This window comes from Meleagris gallopavo, chromosome 15, assembly GCF_000146605.3.
Source record: "Meleagris gallopavo isolate NT-WF06-2002-E0010 breed Aviagen turkey brand Nicholas breeding stock chromosome 15, Turkey_5.1, whole genome shotgun sequence".
In the NCBI taxonomy this organism is placed as follows: domain Eukaryota; kingdom Metazoa; phylum Chordata; class Aves; order Galliformes; family Phasianidae; genus Meleagris; species Meleagris gallopavo.
The window spans coordinates 2,365,916-2,387,013 of NC_015025.2; the positions used below are offsets into that span (position 1 = coordinate 2,365,916).

Here is a 21,098-nt window from a genome sequence, read left to right on the forward strand (position 1 = left end):
CTCAGGTCCCCTCATGCAATACCTGCTGCCTACACACCCAGGCTTTCTCCCTAGTAGGAAGGCCACGAGCCCATAGGAACCGCTGCAGGAAGCCCAGCATCCAGAGCAGCCACCCTGGGCTGTGCCAGAGTTTCCCGATGTTACCACTCTGTTCTGATGAAACACTATACGTAAAGATATAGGCAAAGCATTATGCTCACAGCCTTTGCCAACAAGTTATGTTTTAATGTAATTTAACTGTAATCTCAGAGTGTTTTTGTTAGCTATAATTAGTAAAATATGTCTGTTTTCTGTGTTCCTTGAAGACGTCTGAACTCCTGCCAGTTCCCTATAGTTTTCCTGACATGCAGTGTAACAAGCAGACCACCAAAATGTATTTACCAATAACTGTTTATTTACATTCCATGAAATCTAATAACATTTGCTGCCTTCATTCGGGATAAATGCTGGCCAAAGTGTAAAGCATAAAAAAATAAACATTGACTTAATTTCTAACCTGGTCCGCAGAATAGTTTTGCTCAATTTGCCCTGCCTGTTAGCATTCTGCATTCTGCTGTTTGGAAGTTGAACAAAAATAAGGAGAAGAAGTTGAAAACGTTCTGTAATGTATCTTCCTATTCAGTCCAAAACCTTGCAGGGATTTCCTGGACATTTTATTTCTCATTTCTGAAGTCTGCACGAGGTTGGTATTTCATTTCTTTGTTTTCATCTCTCACAAGTGTTTGAAACCATATTGCAGAGAAAATGTCCAGGGCAGCAGGCAGCTCGGGCGGCTGGTGCTGCACTGGTGCCAGTGTAAAGGGCTTCTCACAGTCCAAGAGCCATTGGCTTTGCTGGTGTAAAAATAATCAGAATTAGGTGTGTATCTTTGTTAATATCCAACTGCTCTTGTTCAACAAAAGTGTAACCGAGGGCAGAACTGTCATCTCAGATCTTCAGCAGGTTCCTCTCCTCCTGCGTCTGCTTTCATTTAGAGCAGCACAGGCTTTCTCCAAGCTCAGCAAGCTGAGATGGTGCAGGGAGGAGAGGTCCCACTCAGCTACGGGCAAGATCCACAGCTGGCAAAATCTGATGCAACCCTGTTAATTTCAGCGGTGCACAGCTCTCGCCCAACCGGGGAGGGGCTGCTGTTTGTGCACAGCTCTGTAACACCGACCTGCTCACTCAGACAGCATTAGCAATGCTCATCTCTGAGGGCACCACGAGGCCTTTTCAAGGTGGGTTTTGGAGGCAGCCACAGTTCACCTGTGCTGATCTGAGCGCTGTGCAGCAGAGGATGGAGAGGCTGAATGTGACCGTGTCCCCTCTTGGGGCAGGGAAAGCCGGCAAGGCTGCAGCGCACTTCAAGAGCTCATCCATTTGGCAGCGGTCCCTGCTGCTCCATGGCCATGCCAGCACCCAGAGCCTGCTATGCCATGCTGCACAGCCCTGCTGCGTGCCTCCCTCAGGGCACAGCTGCGGTGCAAGCCAAACCCTCAGGATGAGATGGACTCAGGAAACTGGGTCAGAGAAACATCAGCTGGGTTTTGGGAAGGCAGTGCTGTGCCGCAGCAATTCATGGAGCACAGGGAAATGTCACCAGTGTTGTGCGCTCCTAGAGGAGCCCCCAGCACTGCATGAGGTCATGGCACTTCTGAAGCTTTGCGAACTAGTTTTTAAAGCCCCTCAGTTCCTGGTTTAACTGGTAATTTAAGGCAGAGGCCACTTGCATTTTTCTATATGCTTTCAGTTAAGGAACTCCACACAGGGAACATTAAGAAGTTAAACCTGAGAATAACAGTTGTTGGGGGAATGCTGAGCTGCCTCATTCTATGGTGAAGACTGTAGGAGACCTTCTCACCTACAAGCCTCCAAACTTAAACTGAGGGTAAAACTTTCCCTGACTTCAAATGGGAGCAAAACATGGAAGATTTTAAAGAACTTTGAAAAATCTCAGGCTCAAAACACTCTCCCCAAGCAAAAGCACACGTTGATATGGGATAAGGAGTCCATCTCCCTCGACACCTCCCTCAGAACACAGGAATGGTGGCATGTTGCTTTCTGGTACTGACATATTGCCCATATGTCCAAGCTTCTGACGGAGCTCAAGTGTAGGGAAAAAATGTAAATTATAGGTTGCCTGGTTTTGACTTTCTGGATTTCTGGGTTCCTGTCATTTTCCTCATTCAATTTTCTGATCTGTCAGACTTGCATTGTAGCTGATGGTTACTGAGTGGAGGAAGGAAGGGGTTCCAGTGTACAAAACCTCTCAGAGAAGGATTCTGCCCCATTGACAGCACTGGATGGGCATCATATGCTGCCATTGTTCTGGTAGGATGCTTGGAAATTGAGCTGTAAATAGTTCAGTAGATTGTTTACTGCTAAAAGCATGTTTCCAAAGGCAGGGGAGCATTCTGAAAGGAGTGCATGAAGACACGGTGCGATGTAGGGGCATTTACCATATGTGCAGGGCCTTGCTGGCTGCCCTGCACATCACTTCCAGCCCAGCCCTCGGCCTCCATTTCCATTTTGCAGGTAGGTTGGTGCTGAACCTCCTAGCACACTCGCTCAGCCCACCAGGGTGCTGATGTCTGCCACATGGCACGGCCACCAGCCAGTCACCAGGACTGGTTCTTAATGCTAAACACTGCTGTAAACCAGACCGGACAAGTTAGAGGCCAAAAATATTTTCCAGAGACAATTGTAAGTACTGGAAAGTGAGAAATAAAAAGAGAGAATGAGAAAATTGGGATGTGCTGACAGAAAGGAAAACCAGAACAAAGTGCTTTCACCCTGTGTTTACAAATAGTCTCACAGCGGTTGCTGGGCTTAGTGAAGGCACAACATGGGAGTGGGAAAGGAAATCACCTTAGGACTTTTGGACCACATTGAAATTGTTGGAGACAAAGGCTGAAAATAAACAAACAAGACCAGCAAATAACTGAAATCCCCAGCAGAAGGAACATTTCCTCCAATATGGGGAGCAATGGATGGGACAGAGCACAGTCCCCAAGCTGCTAGTCATCACTTGCTTTGTTACAAGCTGTGGTTCCTCCTAATTGAGGCGGGAAATCTTTCAAGTTGCTCTCCATAAAAGCATTAGAAAGCAGTGGTGACAATGCGGGCCTGCTGATGGCAGCAGGAGTTTCACCTTAAGTGTTAAACGGGCTCGAGCTTGTGCCCAGGGGTCCACTTGGCTGGCTGTAGCAGCATTTTAAGACCATGGAGATAGGCAGGAGGCCGGGTGCGGGGTGCACTTCTCTGTCAATATGGGGTTTGGGTTTATTGAAAAAGCACTCTTTCCCTGTGAGGTATCTGCTACAATGGGATGATGCTGCTCAGTTTTCCGCTAGCCAACTCTGTGTACGTGCTGCCTACATTGCAAGCATTTCCTCTGTGCCATGTATAGAAGGATTTCAGTGCATAGACACATTTTAAGTCAACTTATTTTGCAGCATTTTAGCTGAAACTGCAGTATATCAAAAATAAAGTAGCAAAAAACATGGAGCAGTTTTAATTTGCTGGAATAGGTTGGAATTCATTGGAATCCTCTTGTTTCTCTCAGGATCAGAATTCCCAGTGGAGAGGCCGAGGTCCTGGGCTATGGCTGGTGCTGTACCCCCGACCCTCAGGCAGGTCTCCTTGCAAAACGTTCGGCAGAGGAGGTGGAAAAAGTAGGTCAGGCTCAGCTCACAAACGCAGCACTGACATGTCGCCAATTCTAATGAAATTAGGGAATGAATCAGTGTTAAAACCTGGGCAAAGGAGATCAAAACTTGGTCAAACTCTCATAGGGAAAGAGCCCAGCTGTAACTGCTGCCTTGTCGTGTCTGAAAAAAACTGTAGAAATGAAGTAAAATGGTCCTGTGTGTTTTTAAAGGGAAAAAAGAGTGCAAGCAAGGGGAAAAAACAACCACCTTCATGCAGCATTTGGTGAAGATGCAGTGTGGAAGGCTTTCCTTTTTGGTACCCCCACCCCTGTACTACTCATGCACCTCTTGTTCCCTCTGCCCAACAGCTTACCTGTTTTTTGCTGATTTATTTCACAATCTAAAGCTTATTTGCAAAAGAAAAAAAAAAAGCAAAAATAAAAACAACCTAAAAAACCATCTGACTCATCCACACAGGACCTAGTCGTTCAGATGCAGAGCAGGATTAGAGAGCTGCAGCCAGAGGAGCATTTCTAGGCTGTCATTTCAGCCTTGACCAAAGCTAACTTTTTTTTTTTTTAAAGTACCCCGACAATTAGTGGTAAAAAGGTCACTAGTAAAAATGAGTTTTGTGGTTTTGCAACTTTGCATTAAAAAAACCACCATGCTTCTGGCACCATGTCTCCTGGTTGGCAGCCTTTCCGCAGAGTGAATTGAATAAGCATGCTGGCTGAAAAGCCCGTTCAGATTGGTCCCTCCAGGTCAGGGCTGCATTATGCAGCAGGGTGTTTGGGAGTTTGTGTTGCACCTGCCTGAATACAGCTGGTGGGAGAATTAAAGTAAGCTGAGTTTTAATTTTCCCTTAGTCACAGCCTCTCACTCTCTGTCAGCCCTGGAATATATCATTAGCAATTAAAATATAATGAAATCAAATTGTGAGATCATTTCAAAGTTAGTGACCCTAACGTTTAACAGGTTGTGAATGTTTTTACAAAGGCTGAGGTGGTAGAAATGTTTTATTTTGTGAGCTTTATCCTTCAGAGACCTAAGCAATAAACAATAAGGTTGAACTCAAGCTAACTGCGGATAGCACAAATTGGCTTTTATTGGGTGTCCAGCTCAGCTTTTTTCTTTGCACCTTTTAAGAACTCGGACCCAGACTTGAAACATTATCAGAGGTGATGAAAGCAGCTAAAACTGACAGTTTCACTTCATGTTTTGCAATGAGAAATGATATCAGATACAGTCTGGAAAATATTTGCCACTGTCTAATGATTCAGCAACTCAGGAACTCCCCAACCAGCATCACTGCAGGCAGATGCCCTGTTAAAGCTTCCCGGCCCCATCTGAAGCTCCATCGAGCTGCATGGAAGCAGCAACAAGTTGTATGAGTGCTGAATTTCAAGCCCAGTTTCTCATGGATTTCATCTTTCTCTCGGTCCTTCCACACTTCCCTGCTGATCACACAACCCAGCTGCGTTCCTGTGGGGAAGAACCTCAAGTGTAACTGCATCTAGGAGGTTTCTCAGTGGGATGATTGACCAAAAAGTGACTATGCCAGTAATCAGCTTGGTTCATCTTTGGACTGGTTCCAGTCTAGACGTGAAATTATGTTTTTTAAAATGTTGTTACAGAAATGTAATCCATTTTCTGTTCTTCCCGATGGGTGGGATGAGTCTGGCAACATTTTGGTGGAACTCCAGGCCTGTTTGAAAGCAACAGCAAGAGTAATCTTTTCTTCAATGAACTAGAGTTCCATTTCTGCCCTTTCAAAACAGGGTTGTGATGGGATCCAGAGCAAGAGAATTAAGAAATGTGAGGAAAATCCTAACCACTGCAGGGTCTGCATTTCCAAGGACACAGCTGATCTTTCTCACGTGATGGCATGAGCTTAAAATGAGCTCTGCAGAAAGGTGAGCCTGCAGACTGCTGTGCAAGCCAGGCTTGTCCCAGATTTAGCAGCATGTTTAATCAGACATTTAATTTGGTGGTTATCCCACCATGGCCTTTGAGAGGCCTGGGTGTGCTCCAGTGGGATAGGCATTGATGTGTGCCTGGGGATTGGTTTTATCTTCCCAACAGTAGCCTCTCATCATCCTGCAGACACAGTAGCAGCTTGGGAAAAGGGAAATTGTTAACCCAGTACCACTTGGTGCCACAGCAGCCAAACCAGAGCAGTGCTGGTACCAGGCCACAGGGCTAGGCCGCAAGCTACGGGGCAAGTTGGGGCTCTGCTCCTGGCCCTGCTCGCCTTCAGGATGCACGCCGATCTTCTTTCATCTCTTGGATTCAAATCCACCATAATAAATAAAATTCTTCCTGTCTGAAAGATACATTAATTTTGGTGGTCTCAAAAGTAATGAAAATAAATACTGGGCTTGGCATGCAGAGCCCCGACTGGAGTGAGGAGCAGAATGTGTGTACTTGGAGCTGTTTTTACAAGAACATAAGCTGTGGAAAAAGCTTGGCGTTTAGCTTGCAGGCTCTGCATGTCTGAGGAGGAGAAGGGAGGTTTGAGAAGTGCAGTCCAACATCGTCAAATTGGGGTTTTGGTGGGGAAGCAACAGCTGGGCCATGCAGGGCAGCCTGGCTGTGCTCCCAGGTGTGGCAGTGCCATCCCCTGTGGCTTCGGGGCTGTGATGCCATATTGCCACAAAACCAGAGTTAGCTCAACGAAAAGGATCCACAGCCCCTTTGCTGGTTCAGGTGTGGTGGTGGCCAAGGTATGGGTGCTGGGATGCCACAGTGGCCTTACCAGGCCCCAGGACCCACAGAGGAGCTGAGCTGTCCTCTATCCTGTTGGCAATTACTACCATTATATTTTATATTAAGGCCATTTGGATCTTCCAGCTGACAGCACGGTGCTAACCAGAACTGACCCAGCAGCACCTCCCATCGCAGCCATGAAAAGGGCTGGGACAGAGCAGGCTGAACCCGAGTGCCAGGGGATGCGGACTGTGCTGGCTGCTTCTTGCATCTATCCTGGCTCTTCTGAGCACATAAGCATGCTTCCAGGCCATGGGTTTAATGGCTCCGTCACTAAAACATGAGCCAAACAGGCGTCACTGCTGCTGGTCTGAAAGCAGTGCGGTTCTGAATGGTGCTGGTTGTTTGAGAATAGGAGAATTGCTTGATGTTACCCATGCATATATGCCACTGCAAATAATACTATTCAGAATTTAGACAGAAGCTGCTGCTAATTCTGGAACCCCTCTGACATTCTAACAATTATTTCTTCCATTGTCTGAAATAGACGTGTGCCTTGGGGTTTGTTTGTCTCGCTCTGCAAACTGAGCAAGATTCTCCAGTGGAACGGACAAGCAGGGATGGGACTGCACACTGAGTGATGAAGTACAAATCTGAGTTTTAATAAGCTTTGCAAAAAATATCAGGCATCTAAATGTCATAGAGTGAGAAAGACATTTCAATCCTGAATTAATGAGTAGTGTCACAAAGCCAGCAATAAGGCAGGCACGGATATGAATATAAAACAGCATGCATGTCTTACAAAGAACCAAATATCCTATAACATTCTGCAGCATAAAATTAACAAAAAGCATAGCTTATTTACAGATTTGGTGTCAGGATCCAGCATTTCTTTTCCCTGTGGATGACCAGAATGATGCTCCAGGGGTGGACTCCTGGCAGGTGGCACTTTGCTAACAGAGCAATATCCAGGGCTGGGTGAGGTGCAGTCCCATGGCAGCTCCGTGTGCAGGCAGAAGCAAGTGGACTTTGGGCATGGGGTGCATTCCTGGAGCCCACGCACTTCCCTCCTCTGGAGAAACCAATGGATACCATGGTGTGCTGGAAACAACAGTGCTTCATTCAACCTTTCTGGCAGTCCTTTGGGCTGTATTTCAATGAGTTGTTATTTTGATAAACAGCACGCATGCCAAGAGCTTGCAAGGTGAAGAAGCGCACGCTCAGCATTTCCCAGAAGCTGCAGCATCACATTTGGATGCACGGCTCGTGTGATTTCATCTCCAGAAGCCGCTTACTTTCATTATAATGTTGCTTTGTGCTGGTTGTGTTTTGAAAAGTTGGCTACTGTGGTGGACCCAACCCATGTCAGGGTTGAGAAAGGGTCGGGTTGGATAGAAAACATCCAGCAACACCAGCTGCAGGGCTGGAGCTCGCTGCCTCCGCTCTTCTCAGCCACAGCGGTGATGACACAGCGCAGGCTGGGCAGAGGGAATGGAACGTGCCTGCAGCAGTGTCACTTGTGTCACTCGTGTCACTGTGACCTGGCCACCATGACGTGTCCCCTGGTGTCACACTGCCACCCTCATGCAAACACAGCTTTGGTAGGATAACTTCAGGCATCATAATTCAACACTTCAGCGCATAATTTAGCCCCATTGCTCTGAGTCAGATGCTCATGTTTTGTTTTTAGCTTTGGGAAGGAGAAGAATTAATCAGCCTGTAAGGGGCTGATGCGAAAAGAAAACCAAAACTAAAAGAAATTTTAATAAAAGCTACAGCATTAACGAGTACTGAACTAATGACCTTTGATATATGAAGCAAATGCTTCATCCACTAGTCTATGCAATGTTTCATTACCAGCCATGGGAATTTACAGGTGTTAAATTAGCTGCAAGATAGCTCCCATATTGTGACCGTAATAGAACATATTGAAAAAGTTAATAAAGAATTGAACATAGGGGCTGCAGAGTTCAAATGCGACCTCCTTGCCAGTTCATTTTGAGGTCTTCACCAGCTGAATTCCAGCACAGGCAGTGATTCTGTGTCTGATTCTCTTTATTTCTTCTTAATCCTGAAGGACAGCATCCACCAGAAGTGCAGCGCTGCTGGCACAGAGGTGGAAGCCAAGAGAGCTGCCACAGAAGCGATCTTACGCAGCTCTACTCAGGCATCAGTCTCACATCCTGCCCTGGATTTTTCCTTTACCAGTTTTACTACAATCCACAGATAGGAATAATCATTTCATACAGTAAAAGTCTTTTTTCTGAAGCTGTTGATGCCAAACAGTTGGACAGTTGTAGAGGCTGAAACTTCACCCATCATTTCCAGTTAGACAACACAATCAAAGAACAACGAATTGCCCATGATGCCCATAAATGTTACAATTATATTTTGAAGTCACACCCCAGATTCCTTGTTATTCACAAAATCCTGATAGACAGCACACACATCGTTGCTCAAAGTCCTTGACTCGGCTCCTTACACATGGTCTCTCTGCTTCTGTTTGTGCCGAAGTCATGGCCAATTGCAGGTGCATGGGATTTCTTTGCCTCATGCCATGTGCATGGTGTAGGTTCTGGCCCTCTGATAAGAACAATTATTGCTTCCTCTCCTGGAGATAAAATTGTGTTTGAGAAGTACAGTGTAATACACTCAGGGCAGGAAGGAGAGATTCAATGGAGATTCAATAAATAGGATCCTTAAACTTCACTTTTTTTTTTCTTAAAGCAGGATTTTGTGTGTTCAGAAATCCTTTGGTATCACCAAACTCCCAGATTAAATGCTGAATTTCATCTAACAGTCTCAACAATTTAACAAAATAAAATCTTTAATATACACTAGCAGTACAAATTACAGGAAAAAAATCCAATGTGAGAAGGGGAGTGGATGGAATTGCTGTCCAGCTCAGGCAGACCATGAGAACCAGCAGTTAGCCTGGAGGCAAAGAGAAGAGAGGAAGACAAGCAAGGTGGGCAGAGCAGGCACTCCTGGCTATTGTTCTCTGCACTTTTTGTTAAAGAACAAGTTATTCTAAGACTTAGGTTGTTCAAGTAAGATTGAATGAATGGCTTCAACAGTGGCGAAAGTGGTGATGGAGAGCCCTTGGCTGGGCAATGCAGGAGGATAGCTAAATTAACAAGTAATTAGTGCTACATTGGCCATGGCCAAGGCCACAACTCAAACAAGAGGAGCTGAGGCAGGAGGGAATGAGCAGTCCTGTCCATCTGGCTGCATCCACGGTTGCTGCCTGCAGACATTCTCCTTGGTGCTACAGGAAAGCTGCATGTTATTCTGCAAATGCAACGTTCGTTTTCCATAAACAACAGCCAGACAACAAGTTTAAAGCTAAATTAAACTATAAGCATCACGCAACATCCCCTCTAAAGAACCAAAAACATAACAGATGGGAAGATATAATAAAGTAATTTTATGACAGTTGCAACAAGCCAAGAAACTATGGCAGTAAATAGAAAATAAAATTATAGGATGCATGCACCGTTTGCTGTTTCCGTTGGAGCGGGGCTGTACGGCAGAGCCAGCAGGCAGTGCCCCAGTGCCCACGTTGGCTGCAGGATGCCATAGTGCAGGCAGACAGCACCGAGCTCAGCACTGCTGGCCCCAGCCCACGTCCAGGCAGGGAGGGGCTGCACGGTGCTTTATTTCCTGTTGCTCGTGGCTGCCTCACTGACCCCTCTCCTGGTAAATGAAACACCTCTGGCAGCACAGTGAGTTTGATTAAAAAACAGGAAATATAGGAGGTAAGACATTTTCAATAATGCCTTCAAAACTGGAGCCTGGTCCAATGGGCCCTAACTCATCGATGTCAAAGAAGCTATCACTGGGTAAGGGATGTGCGTTCCTCCTCGCTGTGCAATGAACTCAGTTTTGGAATGAATCTCAGTTGTTTTTCTTGATCTTTCTTTTTCTTTTCATTATTTTTTTAAACAAAGGCTCTATATGATTTTCTCTCACTGTGTCTCCTGGGGGGTTGCATTTTCTCTGCTCTTTCGCACTGAATCACAGTACGTTACATTTATATGGTACCCGAAGGATCCCAAAGCATGCAGAAATTATAAGCCAAATTTCACTCTTGGAAGCATGAGCTCAGCTCATACCAAAGTTAATGGGAGGTGAGCACAGACATCTAAAGGGAAGAGCTGGCCCATCAAGACAGAGGACTCCTTTCACCCACTGCCGAATGCAACTGCCCGCAGGCAGAGCCCAGCTCAGCCCGGCCTGGCCCACAAGGTGCCAATGGCTGCCAATGCTGCGGGACAGCTCTGGGTTAGCACCACCTGCAGATAGGCTCTAGGCTTCCGTGGGCACTGTCACATCAATATGCAACCCTTTGGTTTCTACAGTGATAAAATTAAGAGTTCTTCACACTAAGTTTCCGTGTTTCTGTTTTGGATTGACTTGCACTTTTCAACCTGAATTGTTTCATATAAGGGTTTTTTTTAAGGCCCACGTTGTCAGACAGGGAAGCCTGAATAAAGCCCCGTAGCTTGTGTGTCATCACTGTGCTTGCTTCAAAAGCTCTGTACATCAGATGAGAGATTTATTTTTAAATTCCCTTTTCCTTTTTTTCTTTCTCTAAAGACAGGTGGTCAGTGGGATGATGTCCTCTCTGTTGGCACAAGGCACAGCGTCTGGTGGCACAGGCATGGATCACAGGTTCACACCCAGTGTCCAGAGCAGCGAGCAGAGAGGAGAAACTCCCTTCCCATGCTCTTGTTTTTCTTCAGATTTGCTAGTGAAGGATGAATTTCATACTGTTCTCAGTGCTTTTTTGGATAACCCACCCCAAAGATGCAATCCAGATGCACAGCCAAGTGCCTTAAACCTCTGAACCGACTAAACCAAATTATATAAAATCTTCTGAGTTTGCAAAATCGAGTTGGGAATCTCAAGAAAACAGGCGTGCTTAGGGGATTTCCAGCATTTCCTCCTCCTTCGCAGGTTGGCAGTATCACAGAGCAGCCTCTTCCCATGGTGTTCTGGCACTCCTGGGCTCCTTCCCAGCCAGGAGAGTAATTTGCAAAGGTGCCCAAAGTTAAAAAATTATGGGGGAAAATGTTATTTGGCCTGTTCAAAGCACAGAGAGCTTCTTTTAAGCATGGGACAAAATGATGGCTTATTATCCAGACAGGTCCTGCTTTCCCCGACTCTCCGTGTGATGACTGTATAGAGCTGCTACTGGAGAGCCAAGTGCTGCGGGACCTGAAAGGAAGAGCAGAAAGCTATTTCCCTGCCTGTTCCACTTGTGGATGGACTTCAACCAAAAACTAAGATCCATACTGAAGGAAAATTGTCAAAAGGTGCCAGGACCAGCTCTCACAAAAGGCCTCTCACTCTTCATCAGCATAATTGACCTCCTGAGGCCAAACTTAAGCACTGGAAGCACCAGGGAGCAGCCCTCAGCATTCAGCGTGCTGGCTTAGCATGCAGTCACACTCTCTGGGACACATCACTAAATGCAGGTGCACACTACTCCCATTTCCAGACGAGCTCTGTCTCTCTCCCAGCCCATTGCTCCCTTCCAAAAGCCAGAATAAGGCAGGGTCAAGGTGCCTGATGTCTGCGCAGGCTGCTTAGCCCCAGCCCAGCTCTGTCTGCTGCGCTGAGCAGGGCTGCCCTCAGCCCCATGCTCTCAGCTCCCCACACTGCACTTATCAGCAGGGCCTGGTAACAGGCTTCAGGACTGCTGCCAAACCAGTGCAAATCCACAGGAACTATTCTCTTTTAAATCCTACTGCTCAAATGAATAGGGCTGTGCGTGCACGCACACACAGGGCTGCTGTGGCTTGGCAGATGAGCGGCACCTCATTAAGTTGCAATAACTCAATCACGCGCTATCACTGCAATCTCACTTCTCTTAACTTGGCGGTTGGGTGTTTTCAAAGGCTCTGCAAGCTTGCAGGTCCCACTGGCAGCGGTGGGGCTCGCAGGTGCTCCAGCCTCTGAAGATCAAGGCGCTGTGTTCAGATGTGGGAACACAGCTCTCTGCCTCCACTCATGGGGTGCCCATGTCAGGAGACCACAGTGCCCATATGGAGGAGCGGATGGGATGAGCACAAAGGAGCAGGCATGGGTTTGAACTGGGAAATGCAACATTGGCCCAAATCCTGGGGGGACACCTGACCTTGGTGTGACTCCGCAGACCCTAATGTCTATTTATCGCTGTCATCCTGAGCGCTCTCCTTTAGCTTACAAATGCAATGGACTGGCTTCCCCAAGGTCATGTTTTAAATATACCACCCTGGGGCTACGCTTTAAAATTCAAAGCATCAGAGGACACACAGAGAGGGCGTTTCGCATTTTTGACATGCAGAAATTCTCCTTGACAGCCTGAAAAGTGAGCACCAGCAAGCCCTGAGCCTCATACATAGACAACATTAGAACAAGACCACAACAATAGTTTTCATGTACTACACCAACTTTTCTTCCTCTCAGTTTGCCCACAAATCTGAACAATGGTGTTGAATGAGTTTGCTGTGGATAGCAGTTATGAAGGAGAGGGGAAGTGATGCTGCTGAGGTCAGATGGACCCAACACAAGTATGGGAAGAACTCCAAGGATGGATGCAGTGACCCTTCACTCCAGCCAGATCTAGGGGTTAAGGGGTTTCCCCCAGCATAGTGATGTGCTCTTTTCCTAAGGAGCACCACAAACTGGTGTGGGTGGAGCAGTGACTTCAGAGTGACTTCAGAGTTCAACCCAAGCTCTGCACAGCTGCCAGCAGCCATCCCCATGGACAGAGCATATACCTTTAAGTGCTGCTCACTTGCCCCCTAAAAGGGAAAAAATATATATTTTAAAAAAAAAAGTCTGTTAGGAGTTATATTACCTGCAACAGCTGAATTTAATTAGTACTGCAATCACAACAAATATTTAAAAGGTCTGAAAAGCTGCGAAGGGAAATTTGCTTTACTGAGAGACCCATGCTTTGTGTGTACTGTGCATAGCAAAGCTCTGCCATCAGTGAGTCACTATGGAGAAACATCACACGACCACGGGGTTTGTGACCAGGAGTGAGCCGGGGTATGGAGCAGGAGAGGGGTTGTTACAAACCAGGATTCCCTTGCCCTGTTCCCTTTCCCTTCCCAGCCACCAATATTTGGCCAACCAAACATCACCAGCATGTTCATTCTGACCAGATTTCCTTTGCCTGTGAGCCTCTGTATGTGTGCTGCAGCCTGTAAAGCAGTAAGGATGGCAATTCCTCCTAGGGATGGGGCTCTCCTGGTGAGTGAGGGGTTCTCAATGCCCTGGGAACCCCAGCAAGTGCTGTGGCACTGATCGTTAGCTTGGAATGCCCACAGCACTATGTCAGTGATGTCAGAGAGTGAGTGGGCTCTGGCATGGTGTTTCATGCCAGGGCAAATTCTTCCTCCTCCCACAATGCCACTGAACCCAGCTGACGAGGAGGGGACTTGGGTTTCATGTCTGCACAAGCGCTGCCTTACCACATGCATGCTCACCTCCAGCATGGGCTATCTGGACGTTAGGTCTCAACAAGAAGAAATTTCATGTTACATCCTCATTTCCTTCTTCAACTCAGGTGAGTGAGTAGGAGTGAAGAACTGGAGGAGGTTTTGCTTTATCTCCTGCTTCTATTTCCTGCTGTGTCTAAGCAAGTCGCGCTTTGCTGTTGGTCCAGCCCAGCTTATCTCACCTTGGGGCATGGAGAAGGAAAGAAGGCTCTGAGCTACATCAGAGTAGTATCACCAGGAGATCTCCTGGGGCTCTTCCATTCTTTGTCCTCAGGATCACAGCCTCTGGGAGTATCTTGTCTGCTCCTAACCCAGGCTATGGGGCATGGATATCCATCCCCTGCTCAGGTAGAGCCCCCAGGTGTCCCCACACTCAGCAGCTGGAGCTCACTTCTTAAACATGTTTAGGCACCCATCCTGTGAGCCACTTACATATCACTGAAGTATTGCCTTTTGGCTGGCTCTGAACTGTCAGAGATAACTTAACCAGCTGTGCACAGGAGCTCAGGCGGAACTTCACCATGCAGCCCTGAGCATTGCATCTCCCTGAAATGAGGAGGACCCCGGTTCATACTTACCTTTATGAACTAGGAACTAACCCTTAACTTCTTCAGATTTCAGGTTTGTGAAGTGAATGGTACAGTTCTTTGCCATGACAGAAGCAGCAGATACATGACATATCAGGCTGTGAGACATTACAGGCAAGGCAGACCTTCAGAAGAAGGCTAAGTCTTCTTTCCCCTTCCTAAGGATGTCCATAGAGCTCAGCAGGAGTTATATCTCCTTGGGACTGGGTTATGCTTTGGAAAGCAGAGATTTTCAATAGGAAGGAGTGGGGCCACAGTTTGGTGAGCTGCATACCTACATCCCCTTCCAGTGAGAAAAGCCATCCCATTCTGCCATGGCTTACCACGATTTCTCCCACGGAACATCTTCATGCCAGAGATGAACGCGGTGAGATTAGGGACAGGACTGGCAAGGGCCGGTGGCTTCCTTGGAAGATCTTGGAGAGGCAGAGAGCCTCACAGATCCCATCTCCAGTCTGAATCCCCTGCCTGAATGCTTGTTGGCAGCCCCAGAATTTGCTGTTTGTGCATCCTAGTACCTTTCCCTTTGTGAATTTGAGTTTCAGCTCAGAGATCAGGCAGCATCCAGTTTATCCATCAGAAACTTGGGAGTTACAGCAAATGCACTTTGAGCTCTGAGACCTAAACCCATCACTAGTGAGGCAAGGTGGGCAGGCCAGAGCCCTGCATATCCCACATGGGACAGTCAGGACTCTGGCCTGTGCCACACCACATCTGTAGAAGATGGGAGCTTTCCTGCTATATGGTTGAGGAGATGCTAGGACCACCCTGATGGATAACTGGGCAAGGAGCTGGGCAGCCCAATTCTTTCCCACGATGACATTCAGATGGTCATTAGCAGAAATGGATGAGAAAGAGGAAGTTTCCTGCACTCCTGCTCTATTTTAAGGACACATAATGGCACATTATGTGATTTAATATGCTTTACATACCAAAAAAATGAAGTGAGTATAAAAGAATCATCCGTTTGTGCTGAGAATCTTCTGAAAAAGAAACCAGGTGGTGGCAAAAGAACCACATAAACAGTTAACTCAAACAGCTCACAGTTGGGTGCAGCTTGGCTCTGCTTATAGCCAACACATACTCTGGGACTCTGGGCAAAGCTGTAGCACACTACTTATAGACTCATCCCATAGACTGAGAGATGGAAAACACTTATTAAGTCATTGAGTCCATCCCACCTGCCAGTGAAGGATTGTTCCCTGCAGAATTTTCTCTATTGCTTTGTACAGTCCAGTTTTAAATGATCCAAGCGATGTGGTCTCAGCCGCTTCCTTGGGGAGGCTCTAGCACAGATATGCTTTGTTTAACTCAAGCTTTAAATGGTTAACCCTTTTCTTTCTCAATTCTCTTTGCATTTTAATTTTAGTTTTCAACTTTCTAAAGCACACAATGTTTCCTTTTATGTTTTCCAGTCCATTGTACTTACACGGTTATGGCCATATAACCACAACAGCTGCAGGCTCTGAAACAGCTCATTGTATCTAAAGGCTAAAAATGTGATAATAATGCATCATGGGAAACATACATTTTCTTTAAGAAGGTATTCAAATTCCTCAAAGCCACAAAACATGAAGGATATTCCAATATGATGCAGATGCTCCAGTATGGTCCTGTTATGTGGAAAATTAATTGATTCTGAGGTCATGAATAAATTTCATCTCCACAGGTAGCAGGTGAACCCAACATGACTCAGAGTCTGGTGAGGTTTTGAATGTTGGTAAACTCACATGACATTATTTCTTTTAAGTTCCAAAAGGCAAAATTTAACCCAGGGACAAGCCAGGCCTGTATTTTCCCCAACTCAATGAAAGCAATTAATTTTTAAAAAATAATTCTAGCTAACCATACACTTGTGCCCATCAGGAACAAAAAAAACATCGCTCCTCTGTCTCTCTCTAATTCCTTTCTTTTGGTCTTCCACTGTCAATTGCACTGTAAACACTCATTGTCATTAAACTCTGGTATATAGAACTGCTTCAGATGCTACACAGTCCAGCTCCCATGGGAGCGTGTGGAAATTTCTGATGCAGAGGGGATGTGAAAGGACCAACGATGTATTCTCAAATGGAAGTGACTGTCAGTTTTGTTCTTCATGCTGCCAAATGCAAGTAAGGCTGGGACATGCAGCTTTGTGACTGCAGGCCTTGCAAAGAAGGAACACATATGTACAAGGGGAAGGATGTATACGTTTTATAGCAGTGTTCATCCCCAGAATACAAAGTATATAGCAGGAATGTTGCAATAGCTTACTGCTTTCCCGCACATCAAATGCTGGGGATTGCTCCATTAGTCTCATAATTCATAGGAGTTATGGGAATTGTACAGCATATCTGTCTGGAAAAGACATTTTGTGGAGAAAAAGGTAGTGGGTTTAACCAGACAGGCTGATGCAGATGGAAAACACCCACCAAGCCCTACAGGACAAATATGTAAGATTTCACTTCTTTCTAAAACTGTCTCATTTACTCCCGCAGCCCGTTGTGGTGGGAAGGCTTGTGCCTTAGCACAGCGGTGCTTCCTTACACTTTTCCATCAAGTAAAACCACTCAGCTCTGGGAAAAGGCACAAGGGCACCAGTTTAATGTCCTGATCATAGATACACTGCATTACCTGGATCCATCCCTGCTAGACACTGACCTCAGTGCTTTAGAACTTGTGAAGAACAGTAAGAGATCATAGAATCATCGAATCATTAAAAGATATTTAAGAATATCCAATTCAACCATCAAAACATCCCCCCCCATGCCCACCAACCACCTCTCTCAGTGCCACATCTTCACATTTCTTGAATACACCCAGAGATGGGGACTCCATCACCTCTCTGGGCAGCTTGTGCCAGTGCATGACCACTCATTCTAAGAATAAGTTTTTCCTAATGTCTAACCTGAACCTTCCTTGGTGCAATTTAAGGCCATCACCTCTTGTCCTATTGCTGTTACCTGGGAGCAGAGGGCAACCCCCACTTCATAACAATCTCCTTTCAGATGGCTGTAGAGAGCAATAACGTCTCACCTGAGCCTCTTCTCCAGACTGAACCATCCCAGTTCCCTCAGCTGCTCCCCATCAGACTTCTGCTCCAGACCCTTCACAGTTCCATTGTCCTGGACACACTCCAGAGCCTCAATATTTTTCTTATAGTGATCTTCCTTGTATGATGAACAAGCTGCTCTAATGACCGCTTCTGTGCCCTGTTCTTTTCACCAATAATATAGATCACGTATCGCTGTTGCTTAGATATAGCTGGTGGGGATGATGATGGGAAGTGTCCCCACTTCTGTTCGGACCCTCTCAGGGTTTGTGTGCCCATGAATCTGGCCTTCCACAGACCTGCCTGCTGCCTTTGTCCTGTGCTATGTGTAGTAGTGACATCTGTGCACAACAGATGGTTTACTGCTCTAGTAAAGAACAGCAGAAACCACAGCCTTCCCTTGGGTTCTGTTTGTTTGGCAACTCCCAAACCACAGAGCCTTTTTTCAGAGGGAGGGGAACTCTCAAGAAAAGCTGAAGGTGGGAGCTGGCTGGAGTGGGGGTCCTGGGCATAGATGGAAGACCTGGCAAGAGCAGAATGTCCAGGAGCTGCCTGCAGATGGGGATGGGCAAGGGGAGATGAGGTCAGAGAGGTCCTGGCGGGTGGAGCACATCCCAGGAGGGAGGTCATGTCCAAGAGAGCAGCTCTCAGTAAGTCAGATGAATTATGCTGCTTAGAGCAGCACAGATAACAGCTAAGGAGGCTGGGGCTGTCTCTGACTCAGGTTTCCTTATTGTGAGCATTTTGCAGAGCACCTTTTATTGCCTTGTCTACTGCCAAACAAATGGATAAATAACCCTATGTCTCTCCCCCAGGCCTTCTTATCATCAGGGTATGAGTAAGCCCTTGTGCTTGGATCCAAACTCACACTCCCAGCCTCCTGGGATGCCCATCACGCGATCCCGTTCAGATCTGCACTCGTCCTCAGGACCTGAGTGTGCCCCTCTAAGCTGCCCCATGGACTTCATGGTGATTTCCATGGGAGACCCTCGAGCTGCCAGGGTAACTCAGTGGGCTCTGATGAACCTGCAGACAGAAAGCCACCTTTCCAATGACAGGAGATTCTCAAGTGTAGTAGGGTCCTTCCAAACTTCAATGCAATTAATGATTAGATGTTAATTCTGTCAACAAGTGGTGGAGGTGGTGCAGCTATTGACTGAGCTGAACAAACCTGCTGCAAAGAAGCAAGCACAGAAGGACATGTTGCTTGAGTTTAGCTGTCTATGAGGATGAGAGCTGTCTTCATCCACTCAGATCCATCTGGGCTTTGCTGACAGCACAGCACATATCAGAGCACCGTCTGTTATTCCAGCACAGCAGTCAGCAACAAGACCTCAACCTCAGTGTGCTAGATAAAGCATCTTGAGGTTTTGAAGAAGTTATGTAGATGAATGATAACAGTCAAGATTAGACAACTGCAACTCAGTAAACACGTTGCTGCTGCTGGCTTGCAGCTCTGCGAGGGTGACCGCCAAGCTCCGTGTGCTCGTGGGGCTGCCAATTCCCCAGCCACAGCTCCCCATGCTAGTGGGACTGACACTTCTCCAGCCCCTTGCTCACAGCCAAGCAGCAGTCTGTTGCAAGCACACCTCCCCACCTGCCCTGTTTGCCTTGCAGAATCAAGGTGCTCACTAAAGGCCTTGCTGCAGAAACCGGCTTCTGCTTGGAAAATGAAACCTCTCAGTTCCTGTTCATTCCCATCAGCTGCCCATCAGAGCTGCCCATGGATGCATCAGCCACCCCAACAGAGCTGAAGCTCCTACTCCTCTAGATCCAGCATGAAGTGCCTCTCCTCTTGGGGCAGAACTACCCATCAGGCATTTCTCCTGGGCATTGCCACTCATATTTGAAAGGGCAGGAAGGGCTGGGTATAAAGAGAGTGTTTCTTGTTCCACCAAATTCCAGTGATTTTAACACAGGTCTTCAGATTTCTTGGCAATTAGCCGATTTGTAGGAGTGTCACACTGCAACAAGTGGTCATAGCAAACCAATGAATACAGAGGAGACATGAGAAGCATGTCCCTTCCACGCTACAAGCAGTGAAATCGATAAGCACCTACAAAACATGCTGCTCTTCAGCCAGAGACCAGCCCTGGGCTGGGACGCAGCAGCTGAGTTTGCTTGCTCCCATCAGGGACACACAGGGCTGCAGCCACGCTTGGGCACACACCTCCCATCACACGTCTGGGCCAAGGAGCCAGAAGTCAGGAGCTCCTGACCCAATGCAAGAAGTGCCAAGCATTCCCCAACCCTTCCAAAGGAAACGGTGGAGTCAGCACAATCCTACCTACACCCAGATTCCACTGAGGAATCTGCAGCTCAGGATTGGAAAATCCCATTACCACCCGTTGAGACACCATTAAACAATTTCCCAGCCTCGCCATGTGACCGTGCACAGGCTACATAGGAGCCCAGGCTTTAGCAGTGCTTTCACACTTCCAAAGTCTGTCTGCTGGGTCACGTGGAAGCTTTCCAAACCCCTTAAATCCACTCGACAAATGCACCTTTCCAGCAGACCAGTTGAGAAGGGAGCACTCGGCACCACCTCCTACCACGCATGCTCCTCACCAGGGGTTTTCTGGCCTGCTGCAGGCCGGACAGTGAGCGTACAGAACATACCATGCAAATTGCTGTGCATCTCCGTGCAAGCTTGGCTTGTGGCAGAACTCTTCCCAAAGCAAGTATTCCAGGCTCGCATATAAATTAAAGCTCATAAATCAGTTGAGAAAAAATCTCCTCGATGGCAATGGCCAACTTGTTAGAAGGGAGCTAAAGGCTACAAACGGTTTTCAATGAAGCCTCACTAGCTGTCAAGAATGCACGAGGCAGCGGTGGTGTTTGGATTGGGAACGCGAGTCGGATTTTTCTCCCCTCTTTTGAGGACAATGAAATGTAGCAGCTTTCCTTCCCCTCCAAGCTGCTCGGAGTGACCTGAGCCGGCAGACAACAGCACAGATACAATCTCTGGAAATCATGAAGTGACCGAAGAATGGCTGAGGAGTTCTGAATAACTAAATAAAGTCCTCTGTGTTTTCTTTAGCAAGTAAAGAAAATACTTTTAGCGTTTTAGTGTGACTTTTGGGGTCAAGGGGGAATCTCGAGTCCAAATACAACAAACCCGTGTGGAAATTGCTGCCAAGAGTCTGATAGCTGGGCTGGGAGTTTGCCTTGAGGCTCAGATGTGCGAACGCAGCCCGCTGGAGGCAGGCTGAGCCTGAGCTCTTGCTCAGAGCATGGGAATCTCGGGCACGTCCTCTCTCCTCCAGCAGCGTGCCCCTCTGCAGCTCAGTGCCAGCACCCAGCCATCCCAGCTGGGTCTGCGGGTCAGCACAGCAGCACTTCCCAGTGCCCGGTGCAGATGATGTGCCATTAGCAACACCTTACAGCATCGTCCTGCATTTCTGTTAAATGCCCTGTTAGGAAATACGTTATCACTGTGGGATGTTACTGGGGTCACAAAGCACTGTGTTCATTGGTGAGCCGGGGTGCTCAATAAAGGAATAGGAAAAGAAAATTTCTTGTCTTCTCTAGCACACCCCCTCAAAGACTTAACGATTTCTTTTTTTAACTCACACTACTAAAACAGTCAAATCTTCCAATACTATATATATTATAAAGTAGAAATGTAATTCTGGCTTCAAATGTACATTCA

The 21,098-nt window shown here is 46.9% G+C and overlaps 1 long non-coding RNA gene across 4 annotated transcripts in view; it reads left to right on the forward strand.

Moving 5' to 3' along the window:
- LOC116217205 overlaps window positions 1-11,184 on the forward strand; it is a 48,167-nt gene extending 36,983 nt beyond the window's left edge. For 2 of the 4 annotated variants that reach the window (XR_004161390.1, XR_004161391.1), the window contains one exon: window positions 6-11,184. This is a non-coding gene — a long non-coding RNA (uncharacterized LOC116217205). The remainder of the gene's footprint in view (window positions 1-5) is intronic. The other 2 variants (XR_004161392.1, XR_004161393.1) reach the window with 2 other exon arrangements.
- The last annotated feature ends 9,914 nt before the right edge of the window (window positions 11,185-21,098 follow it).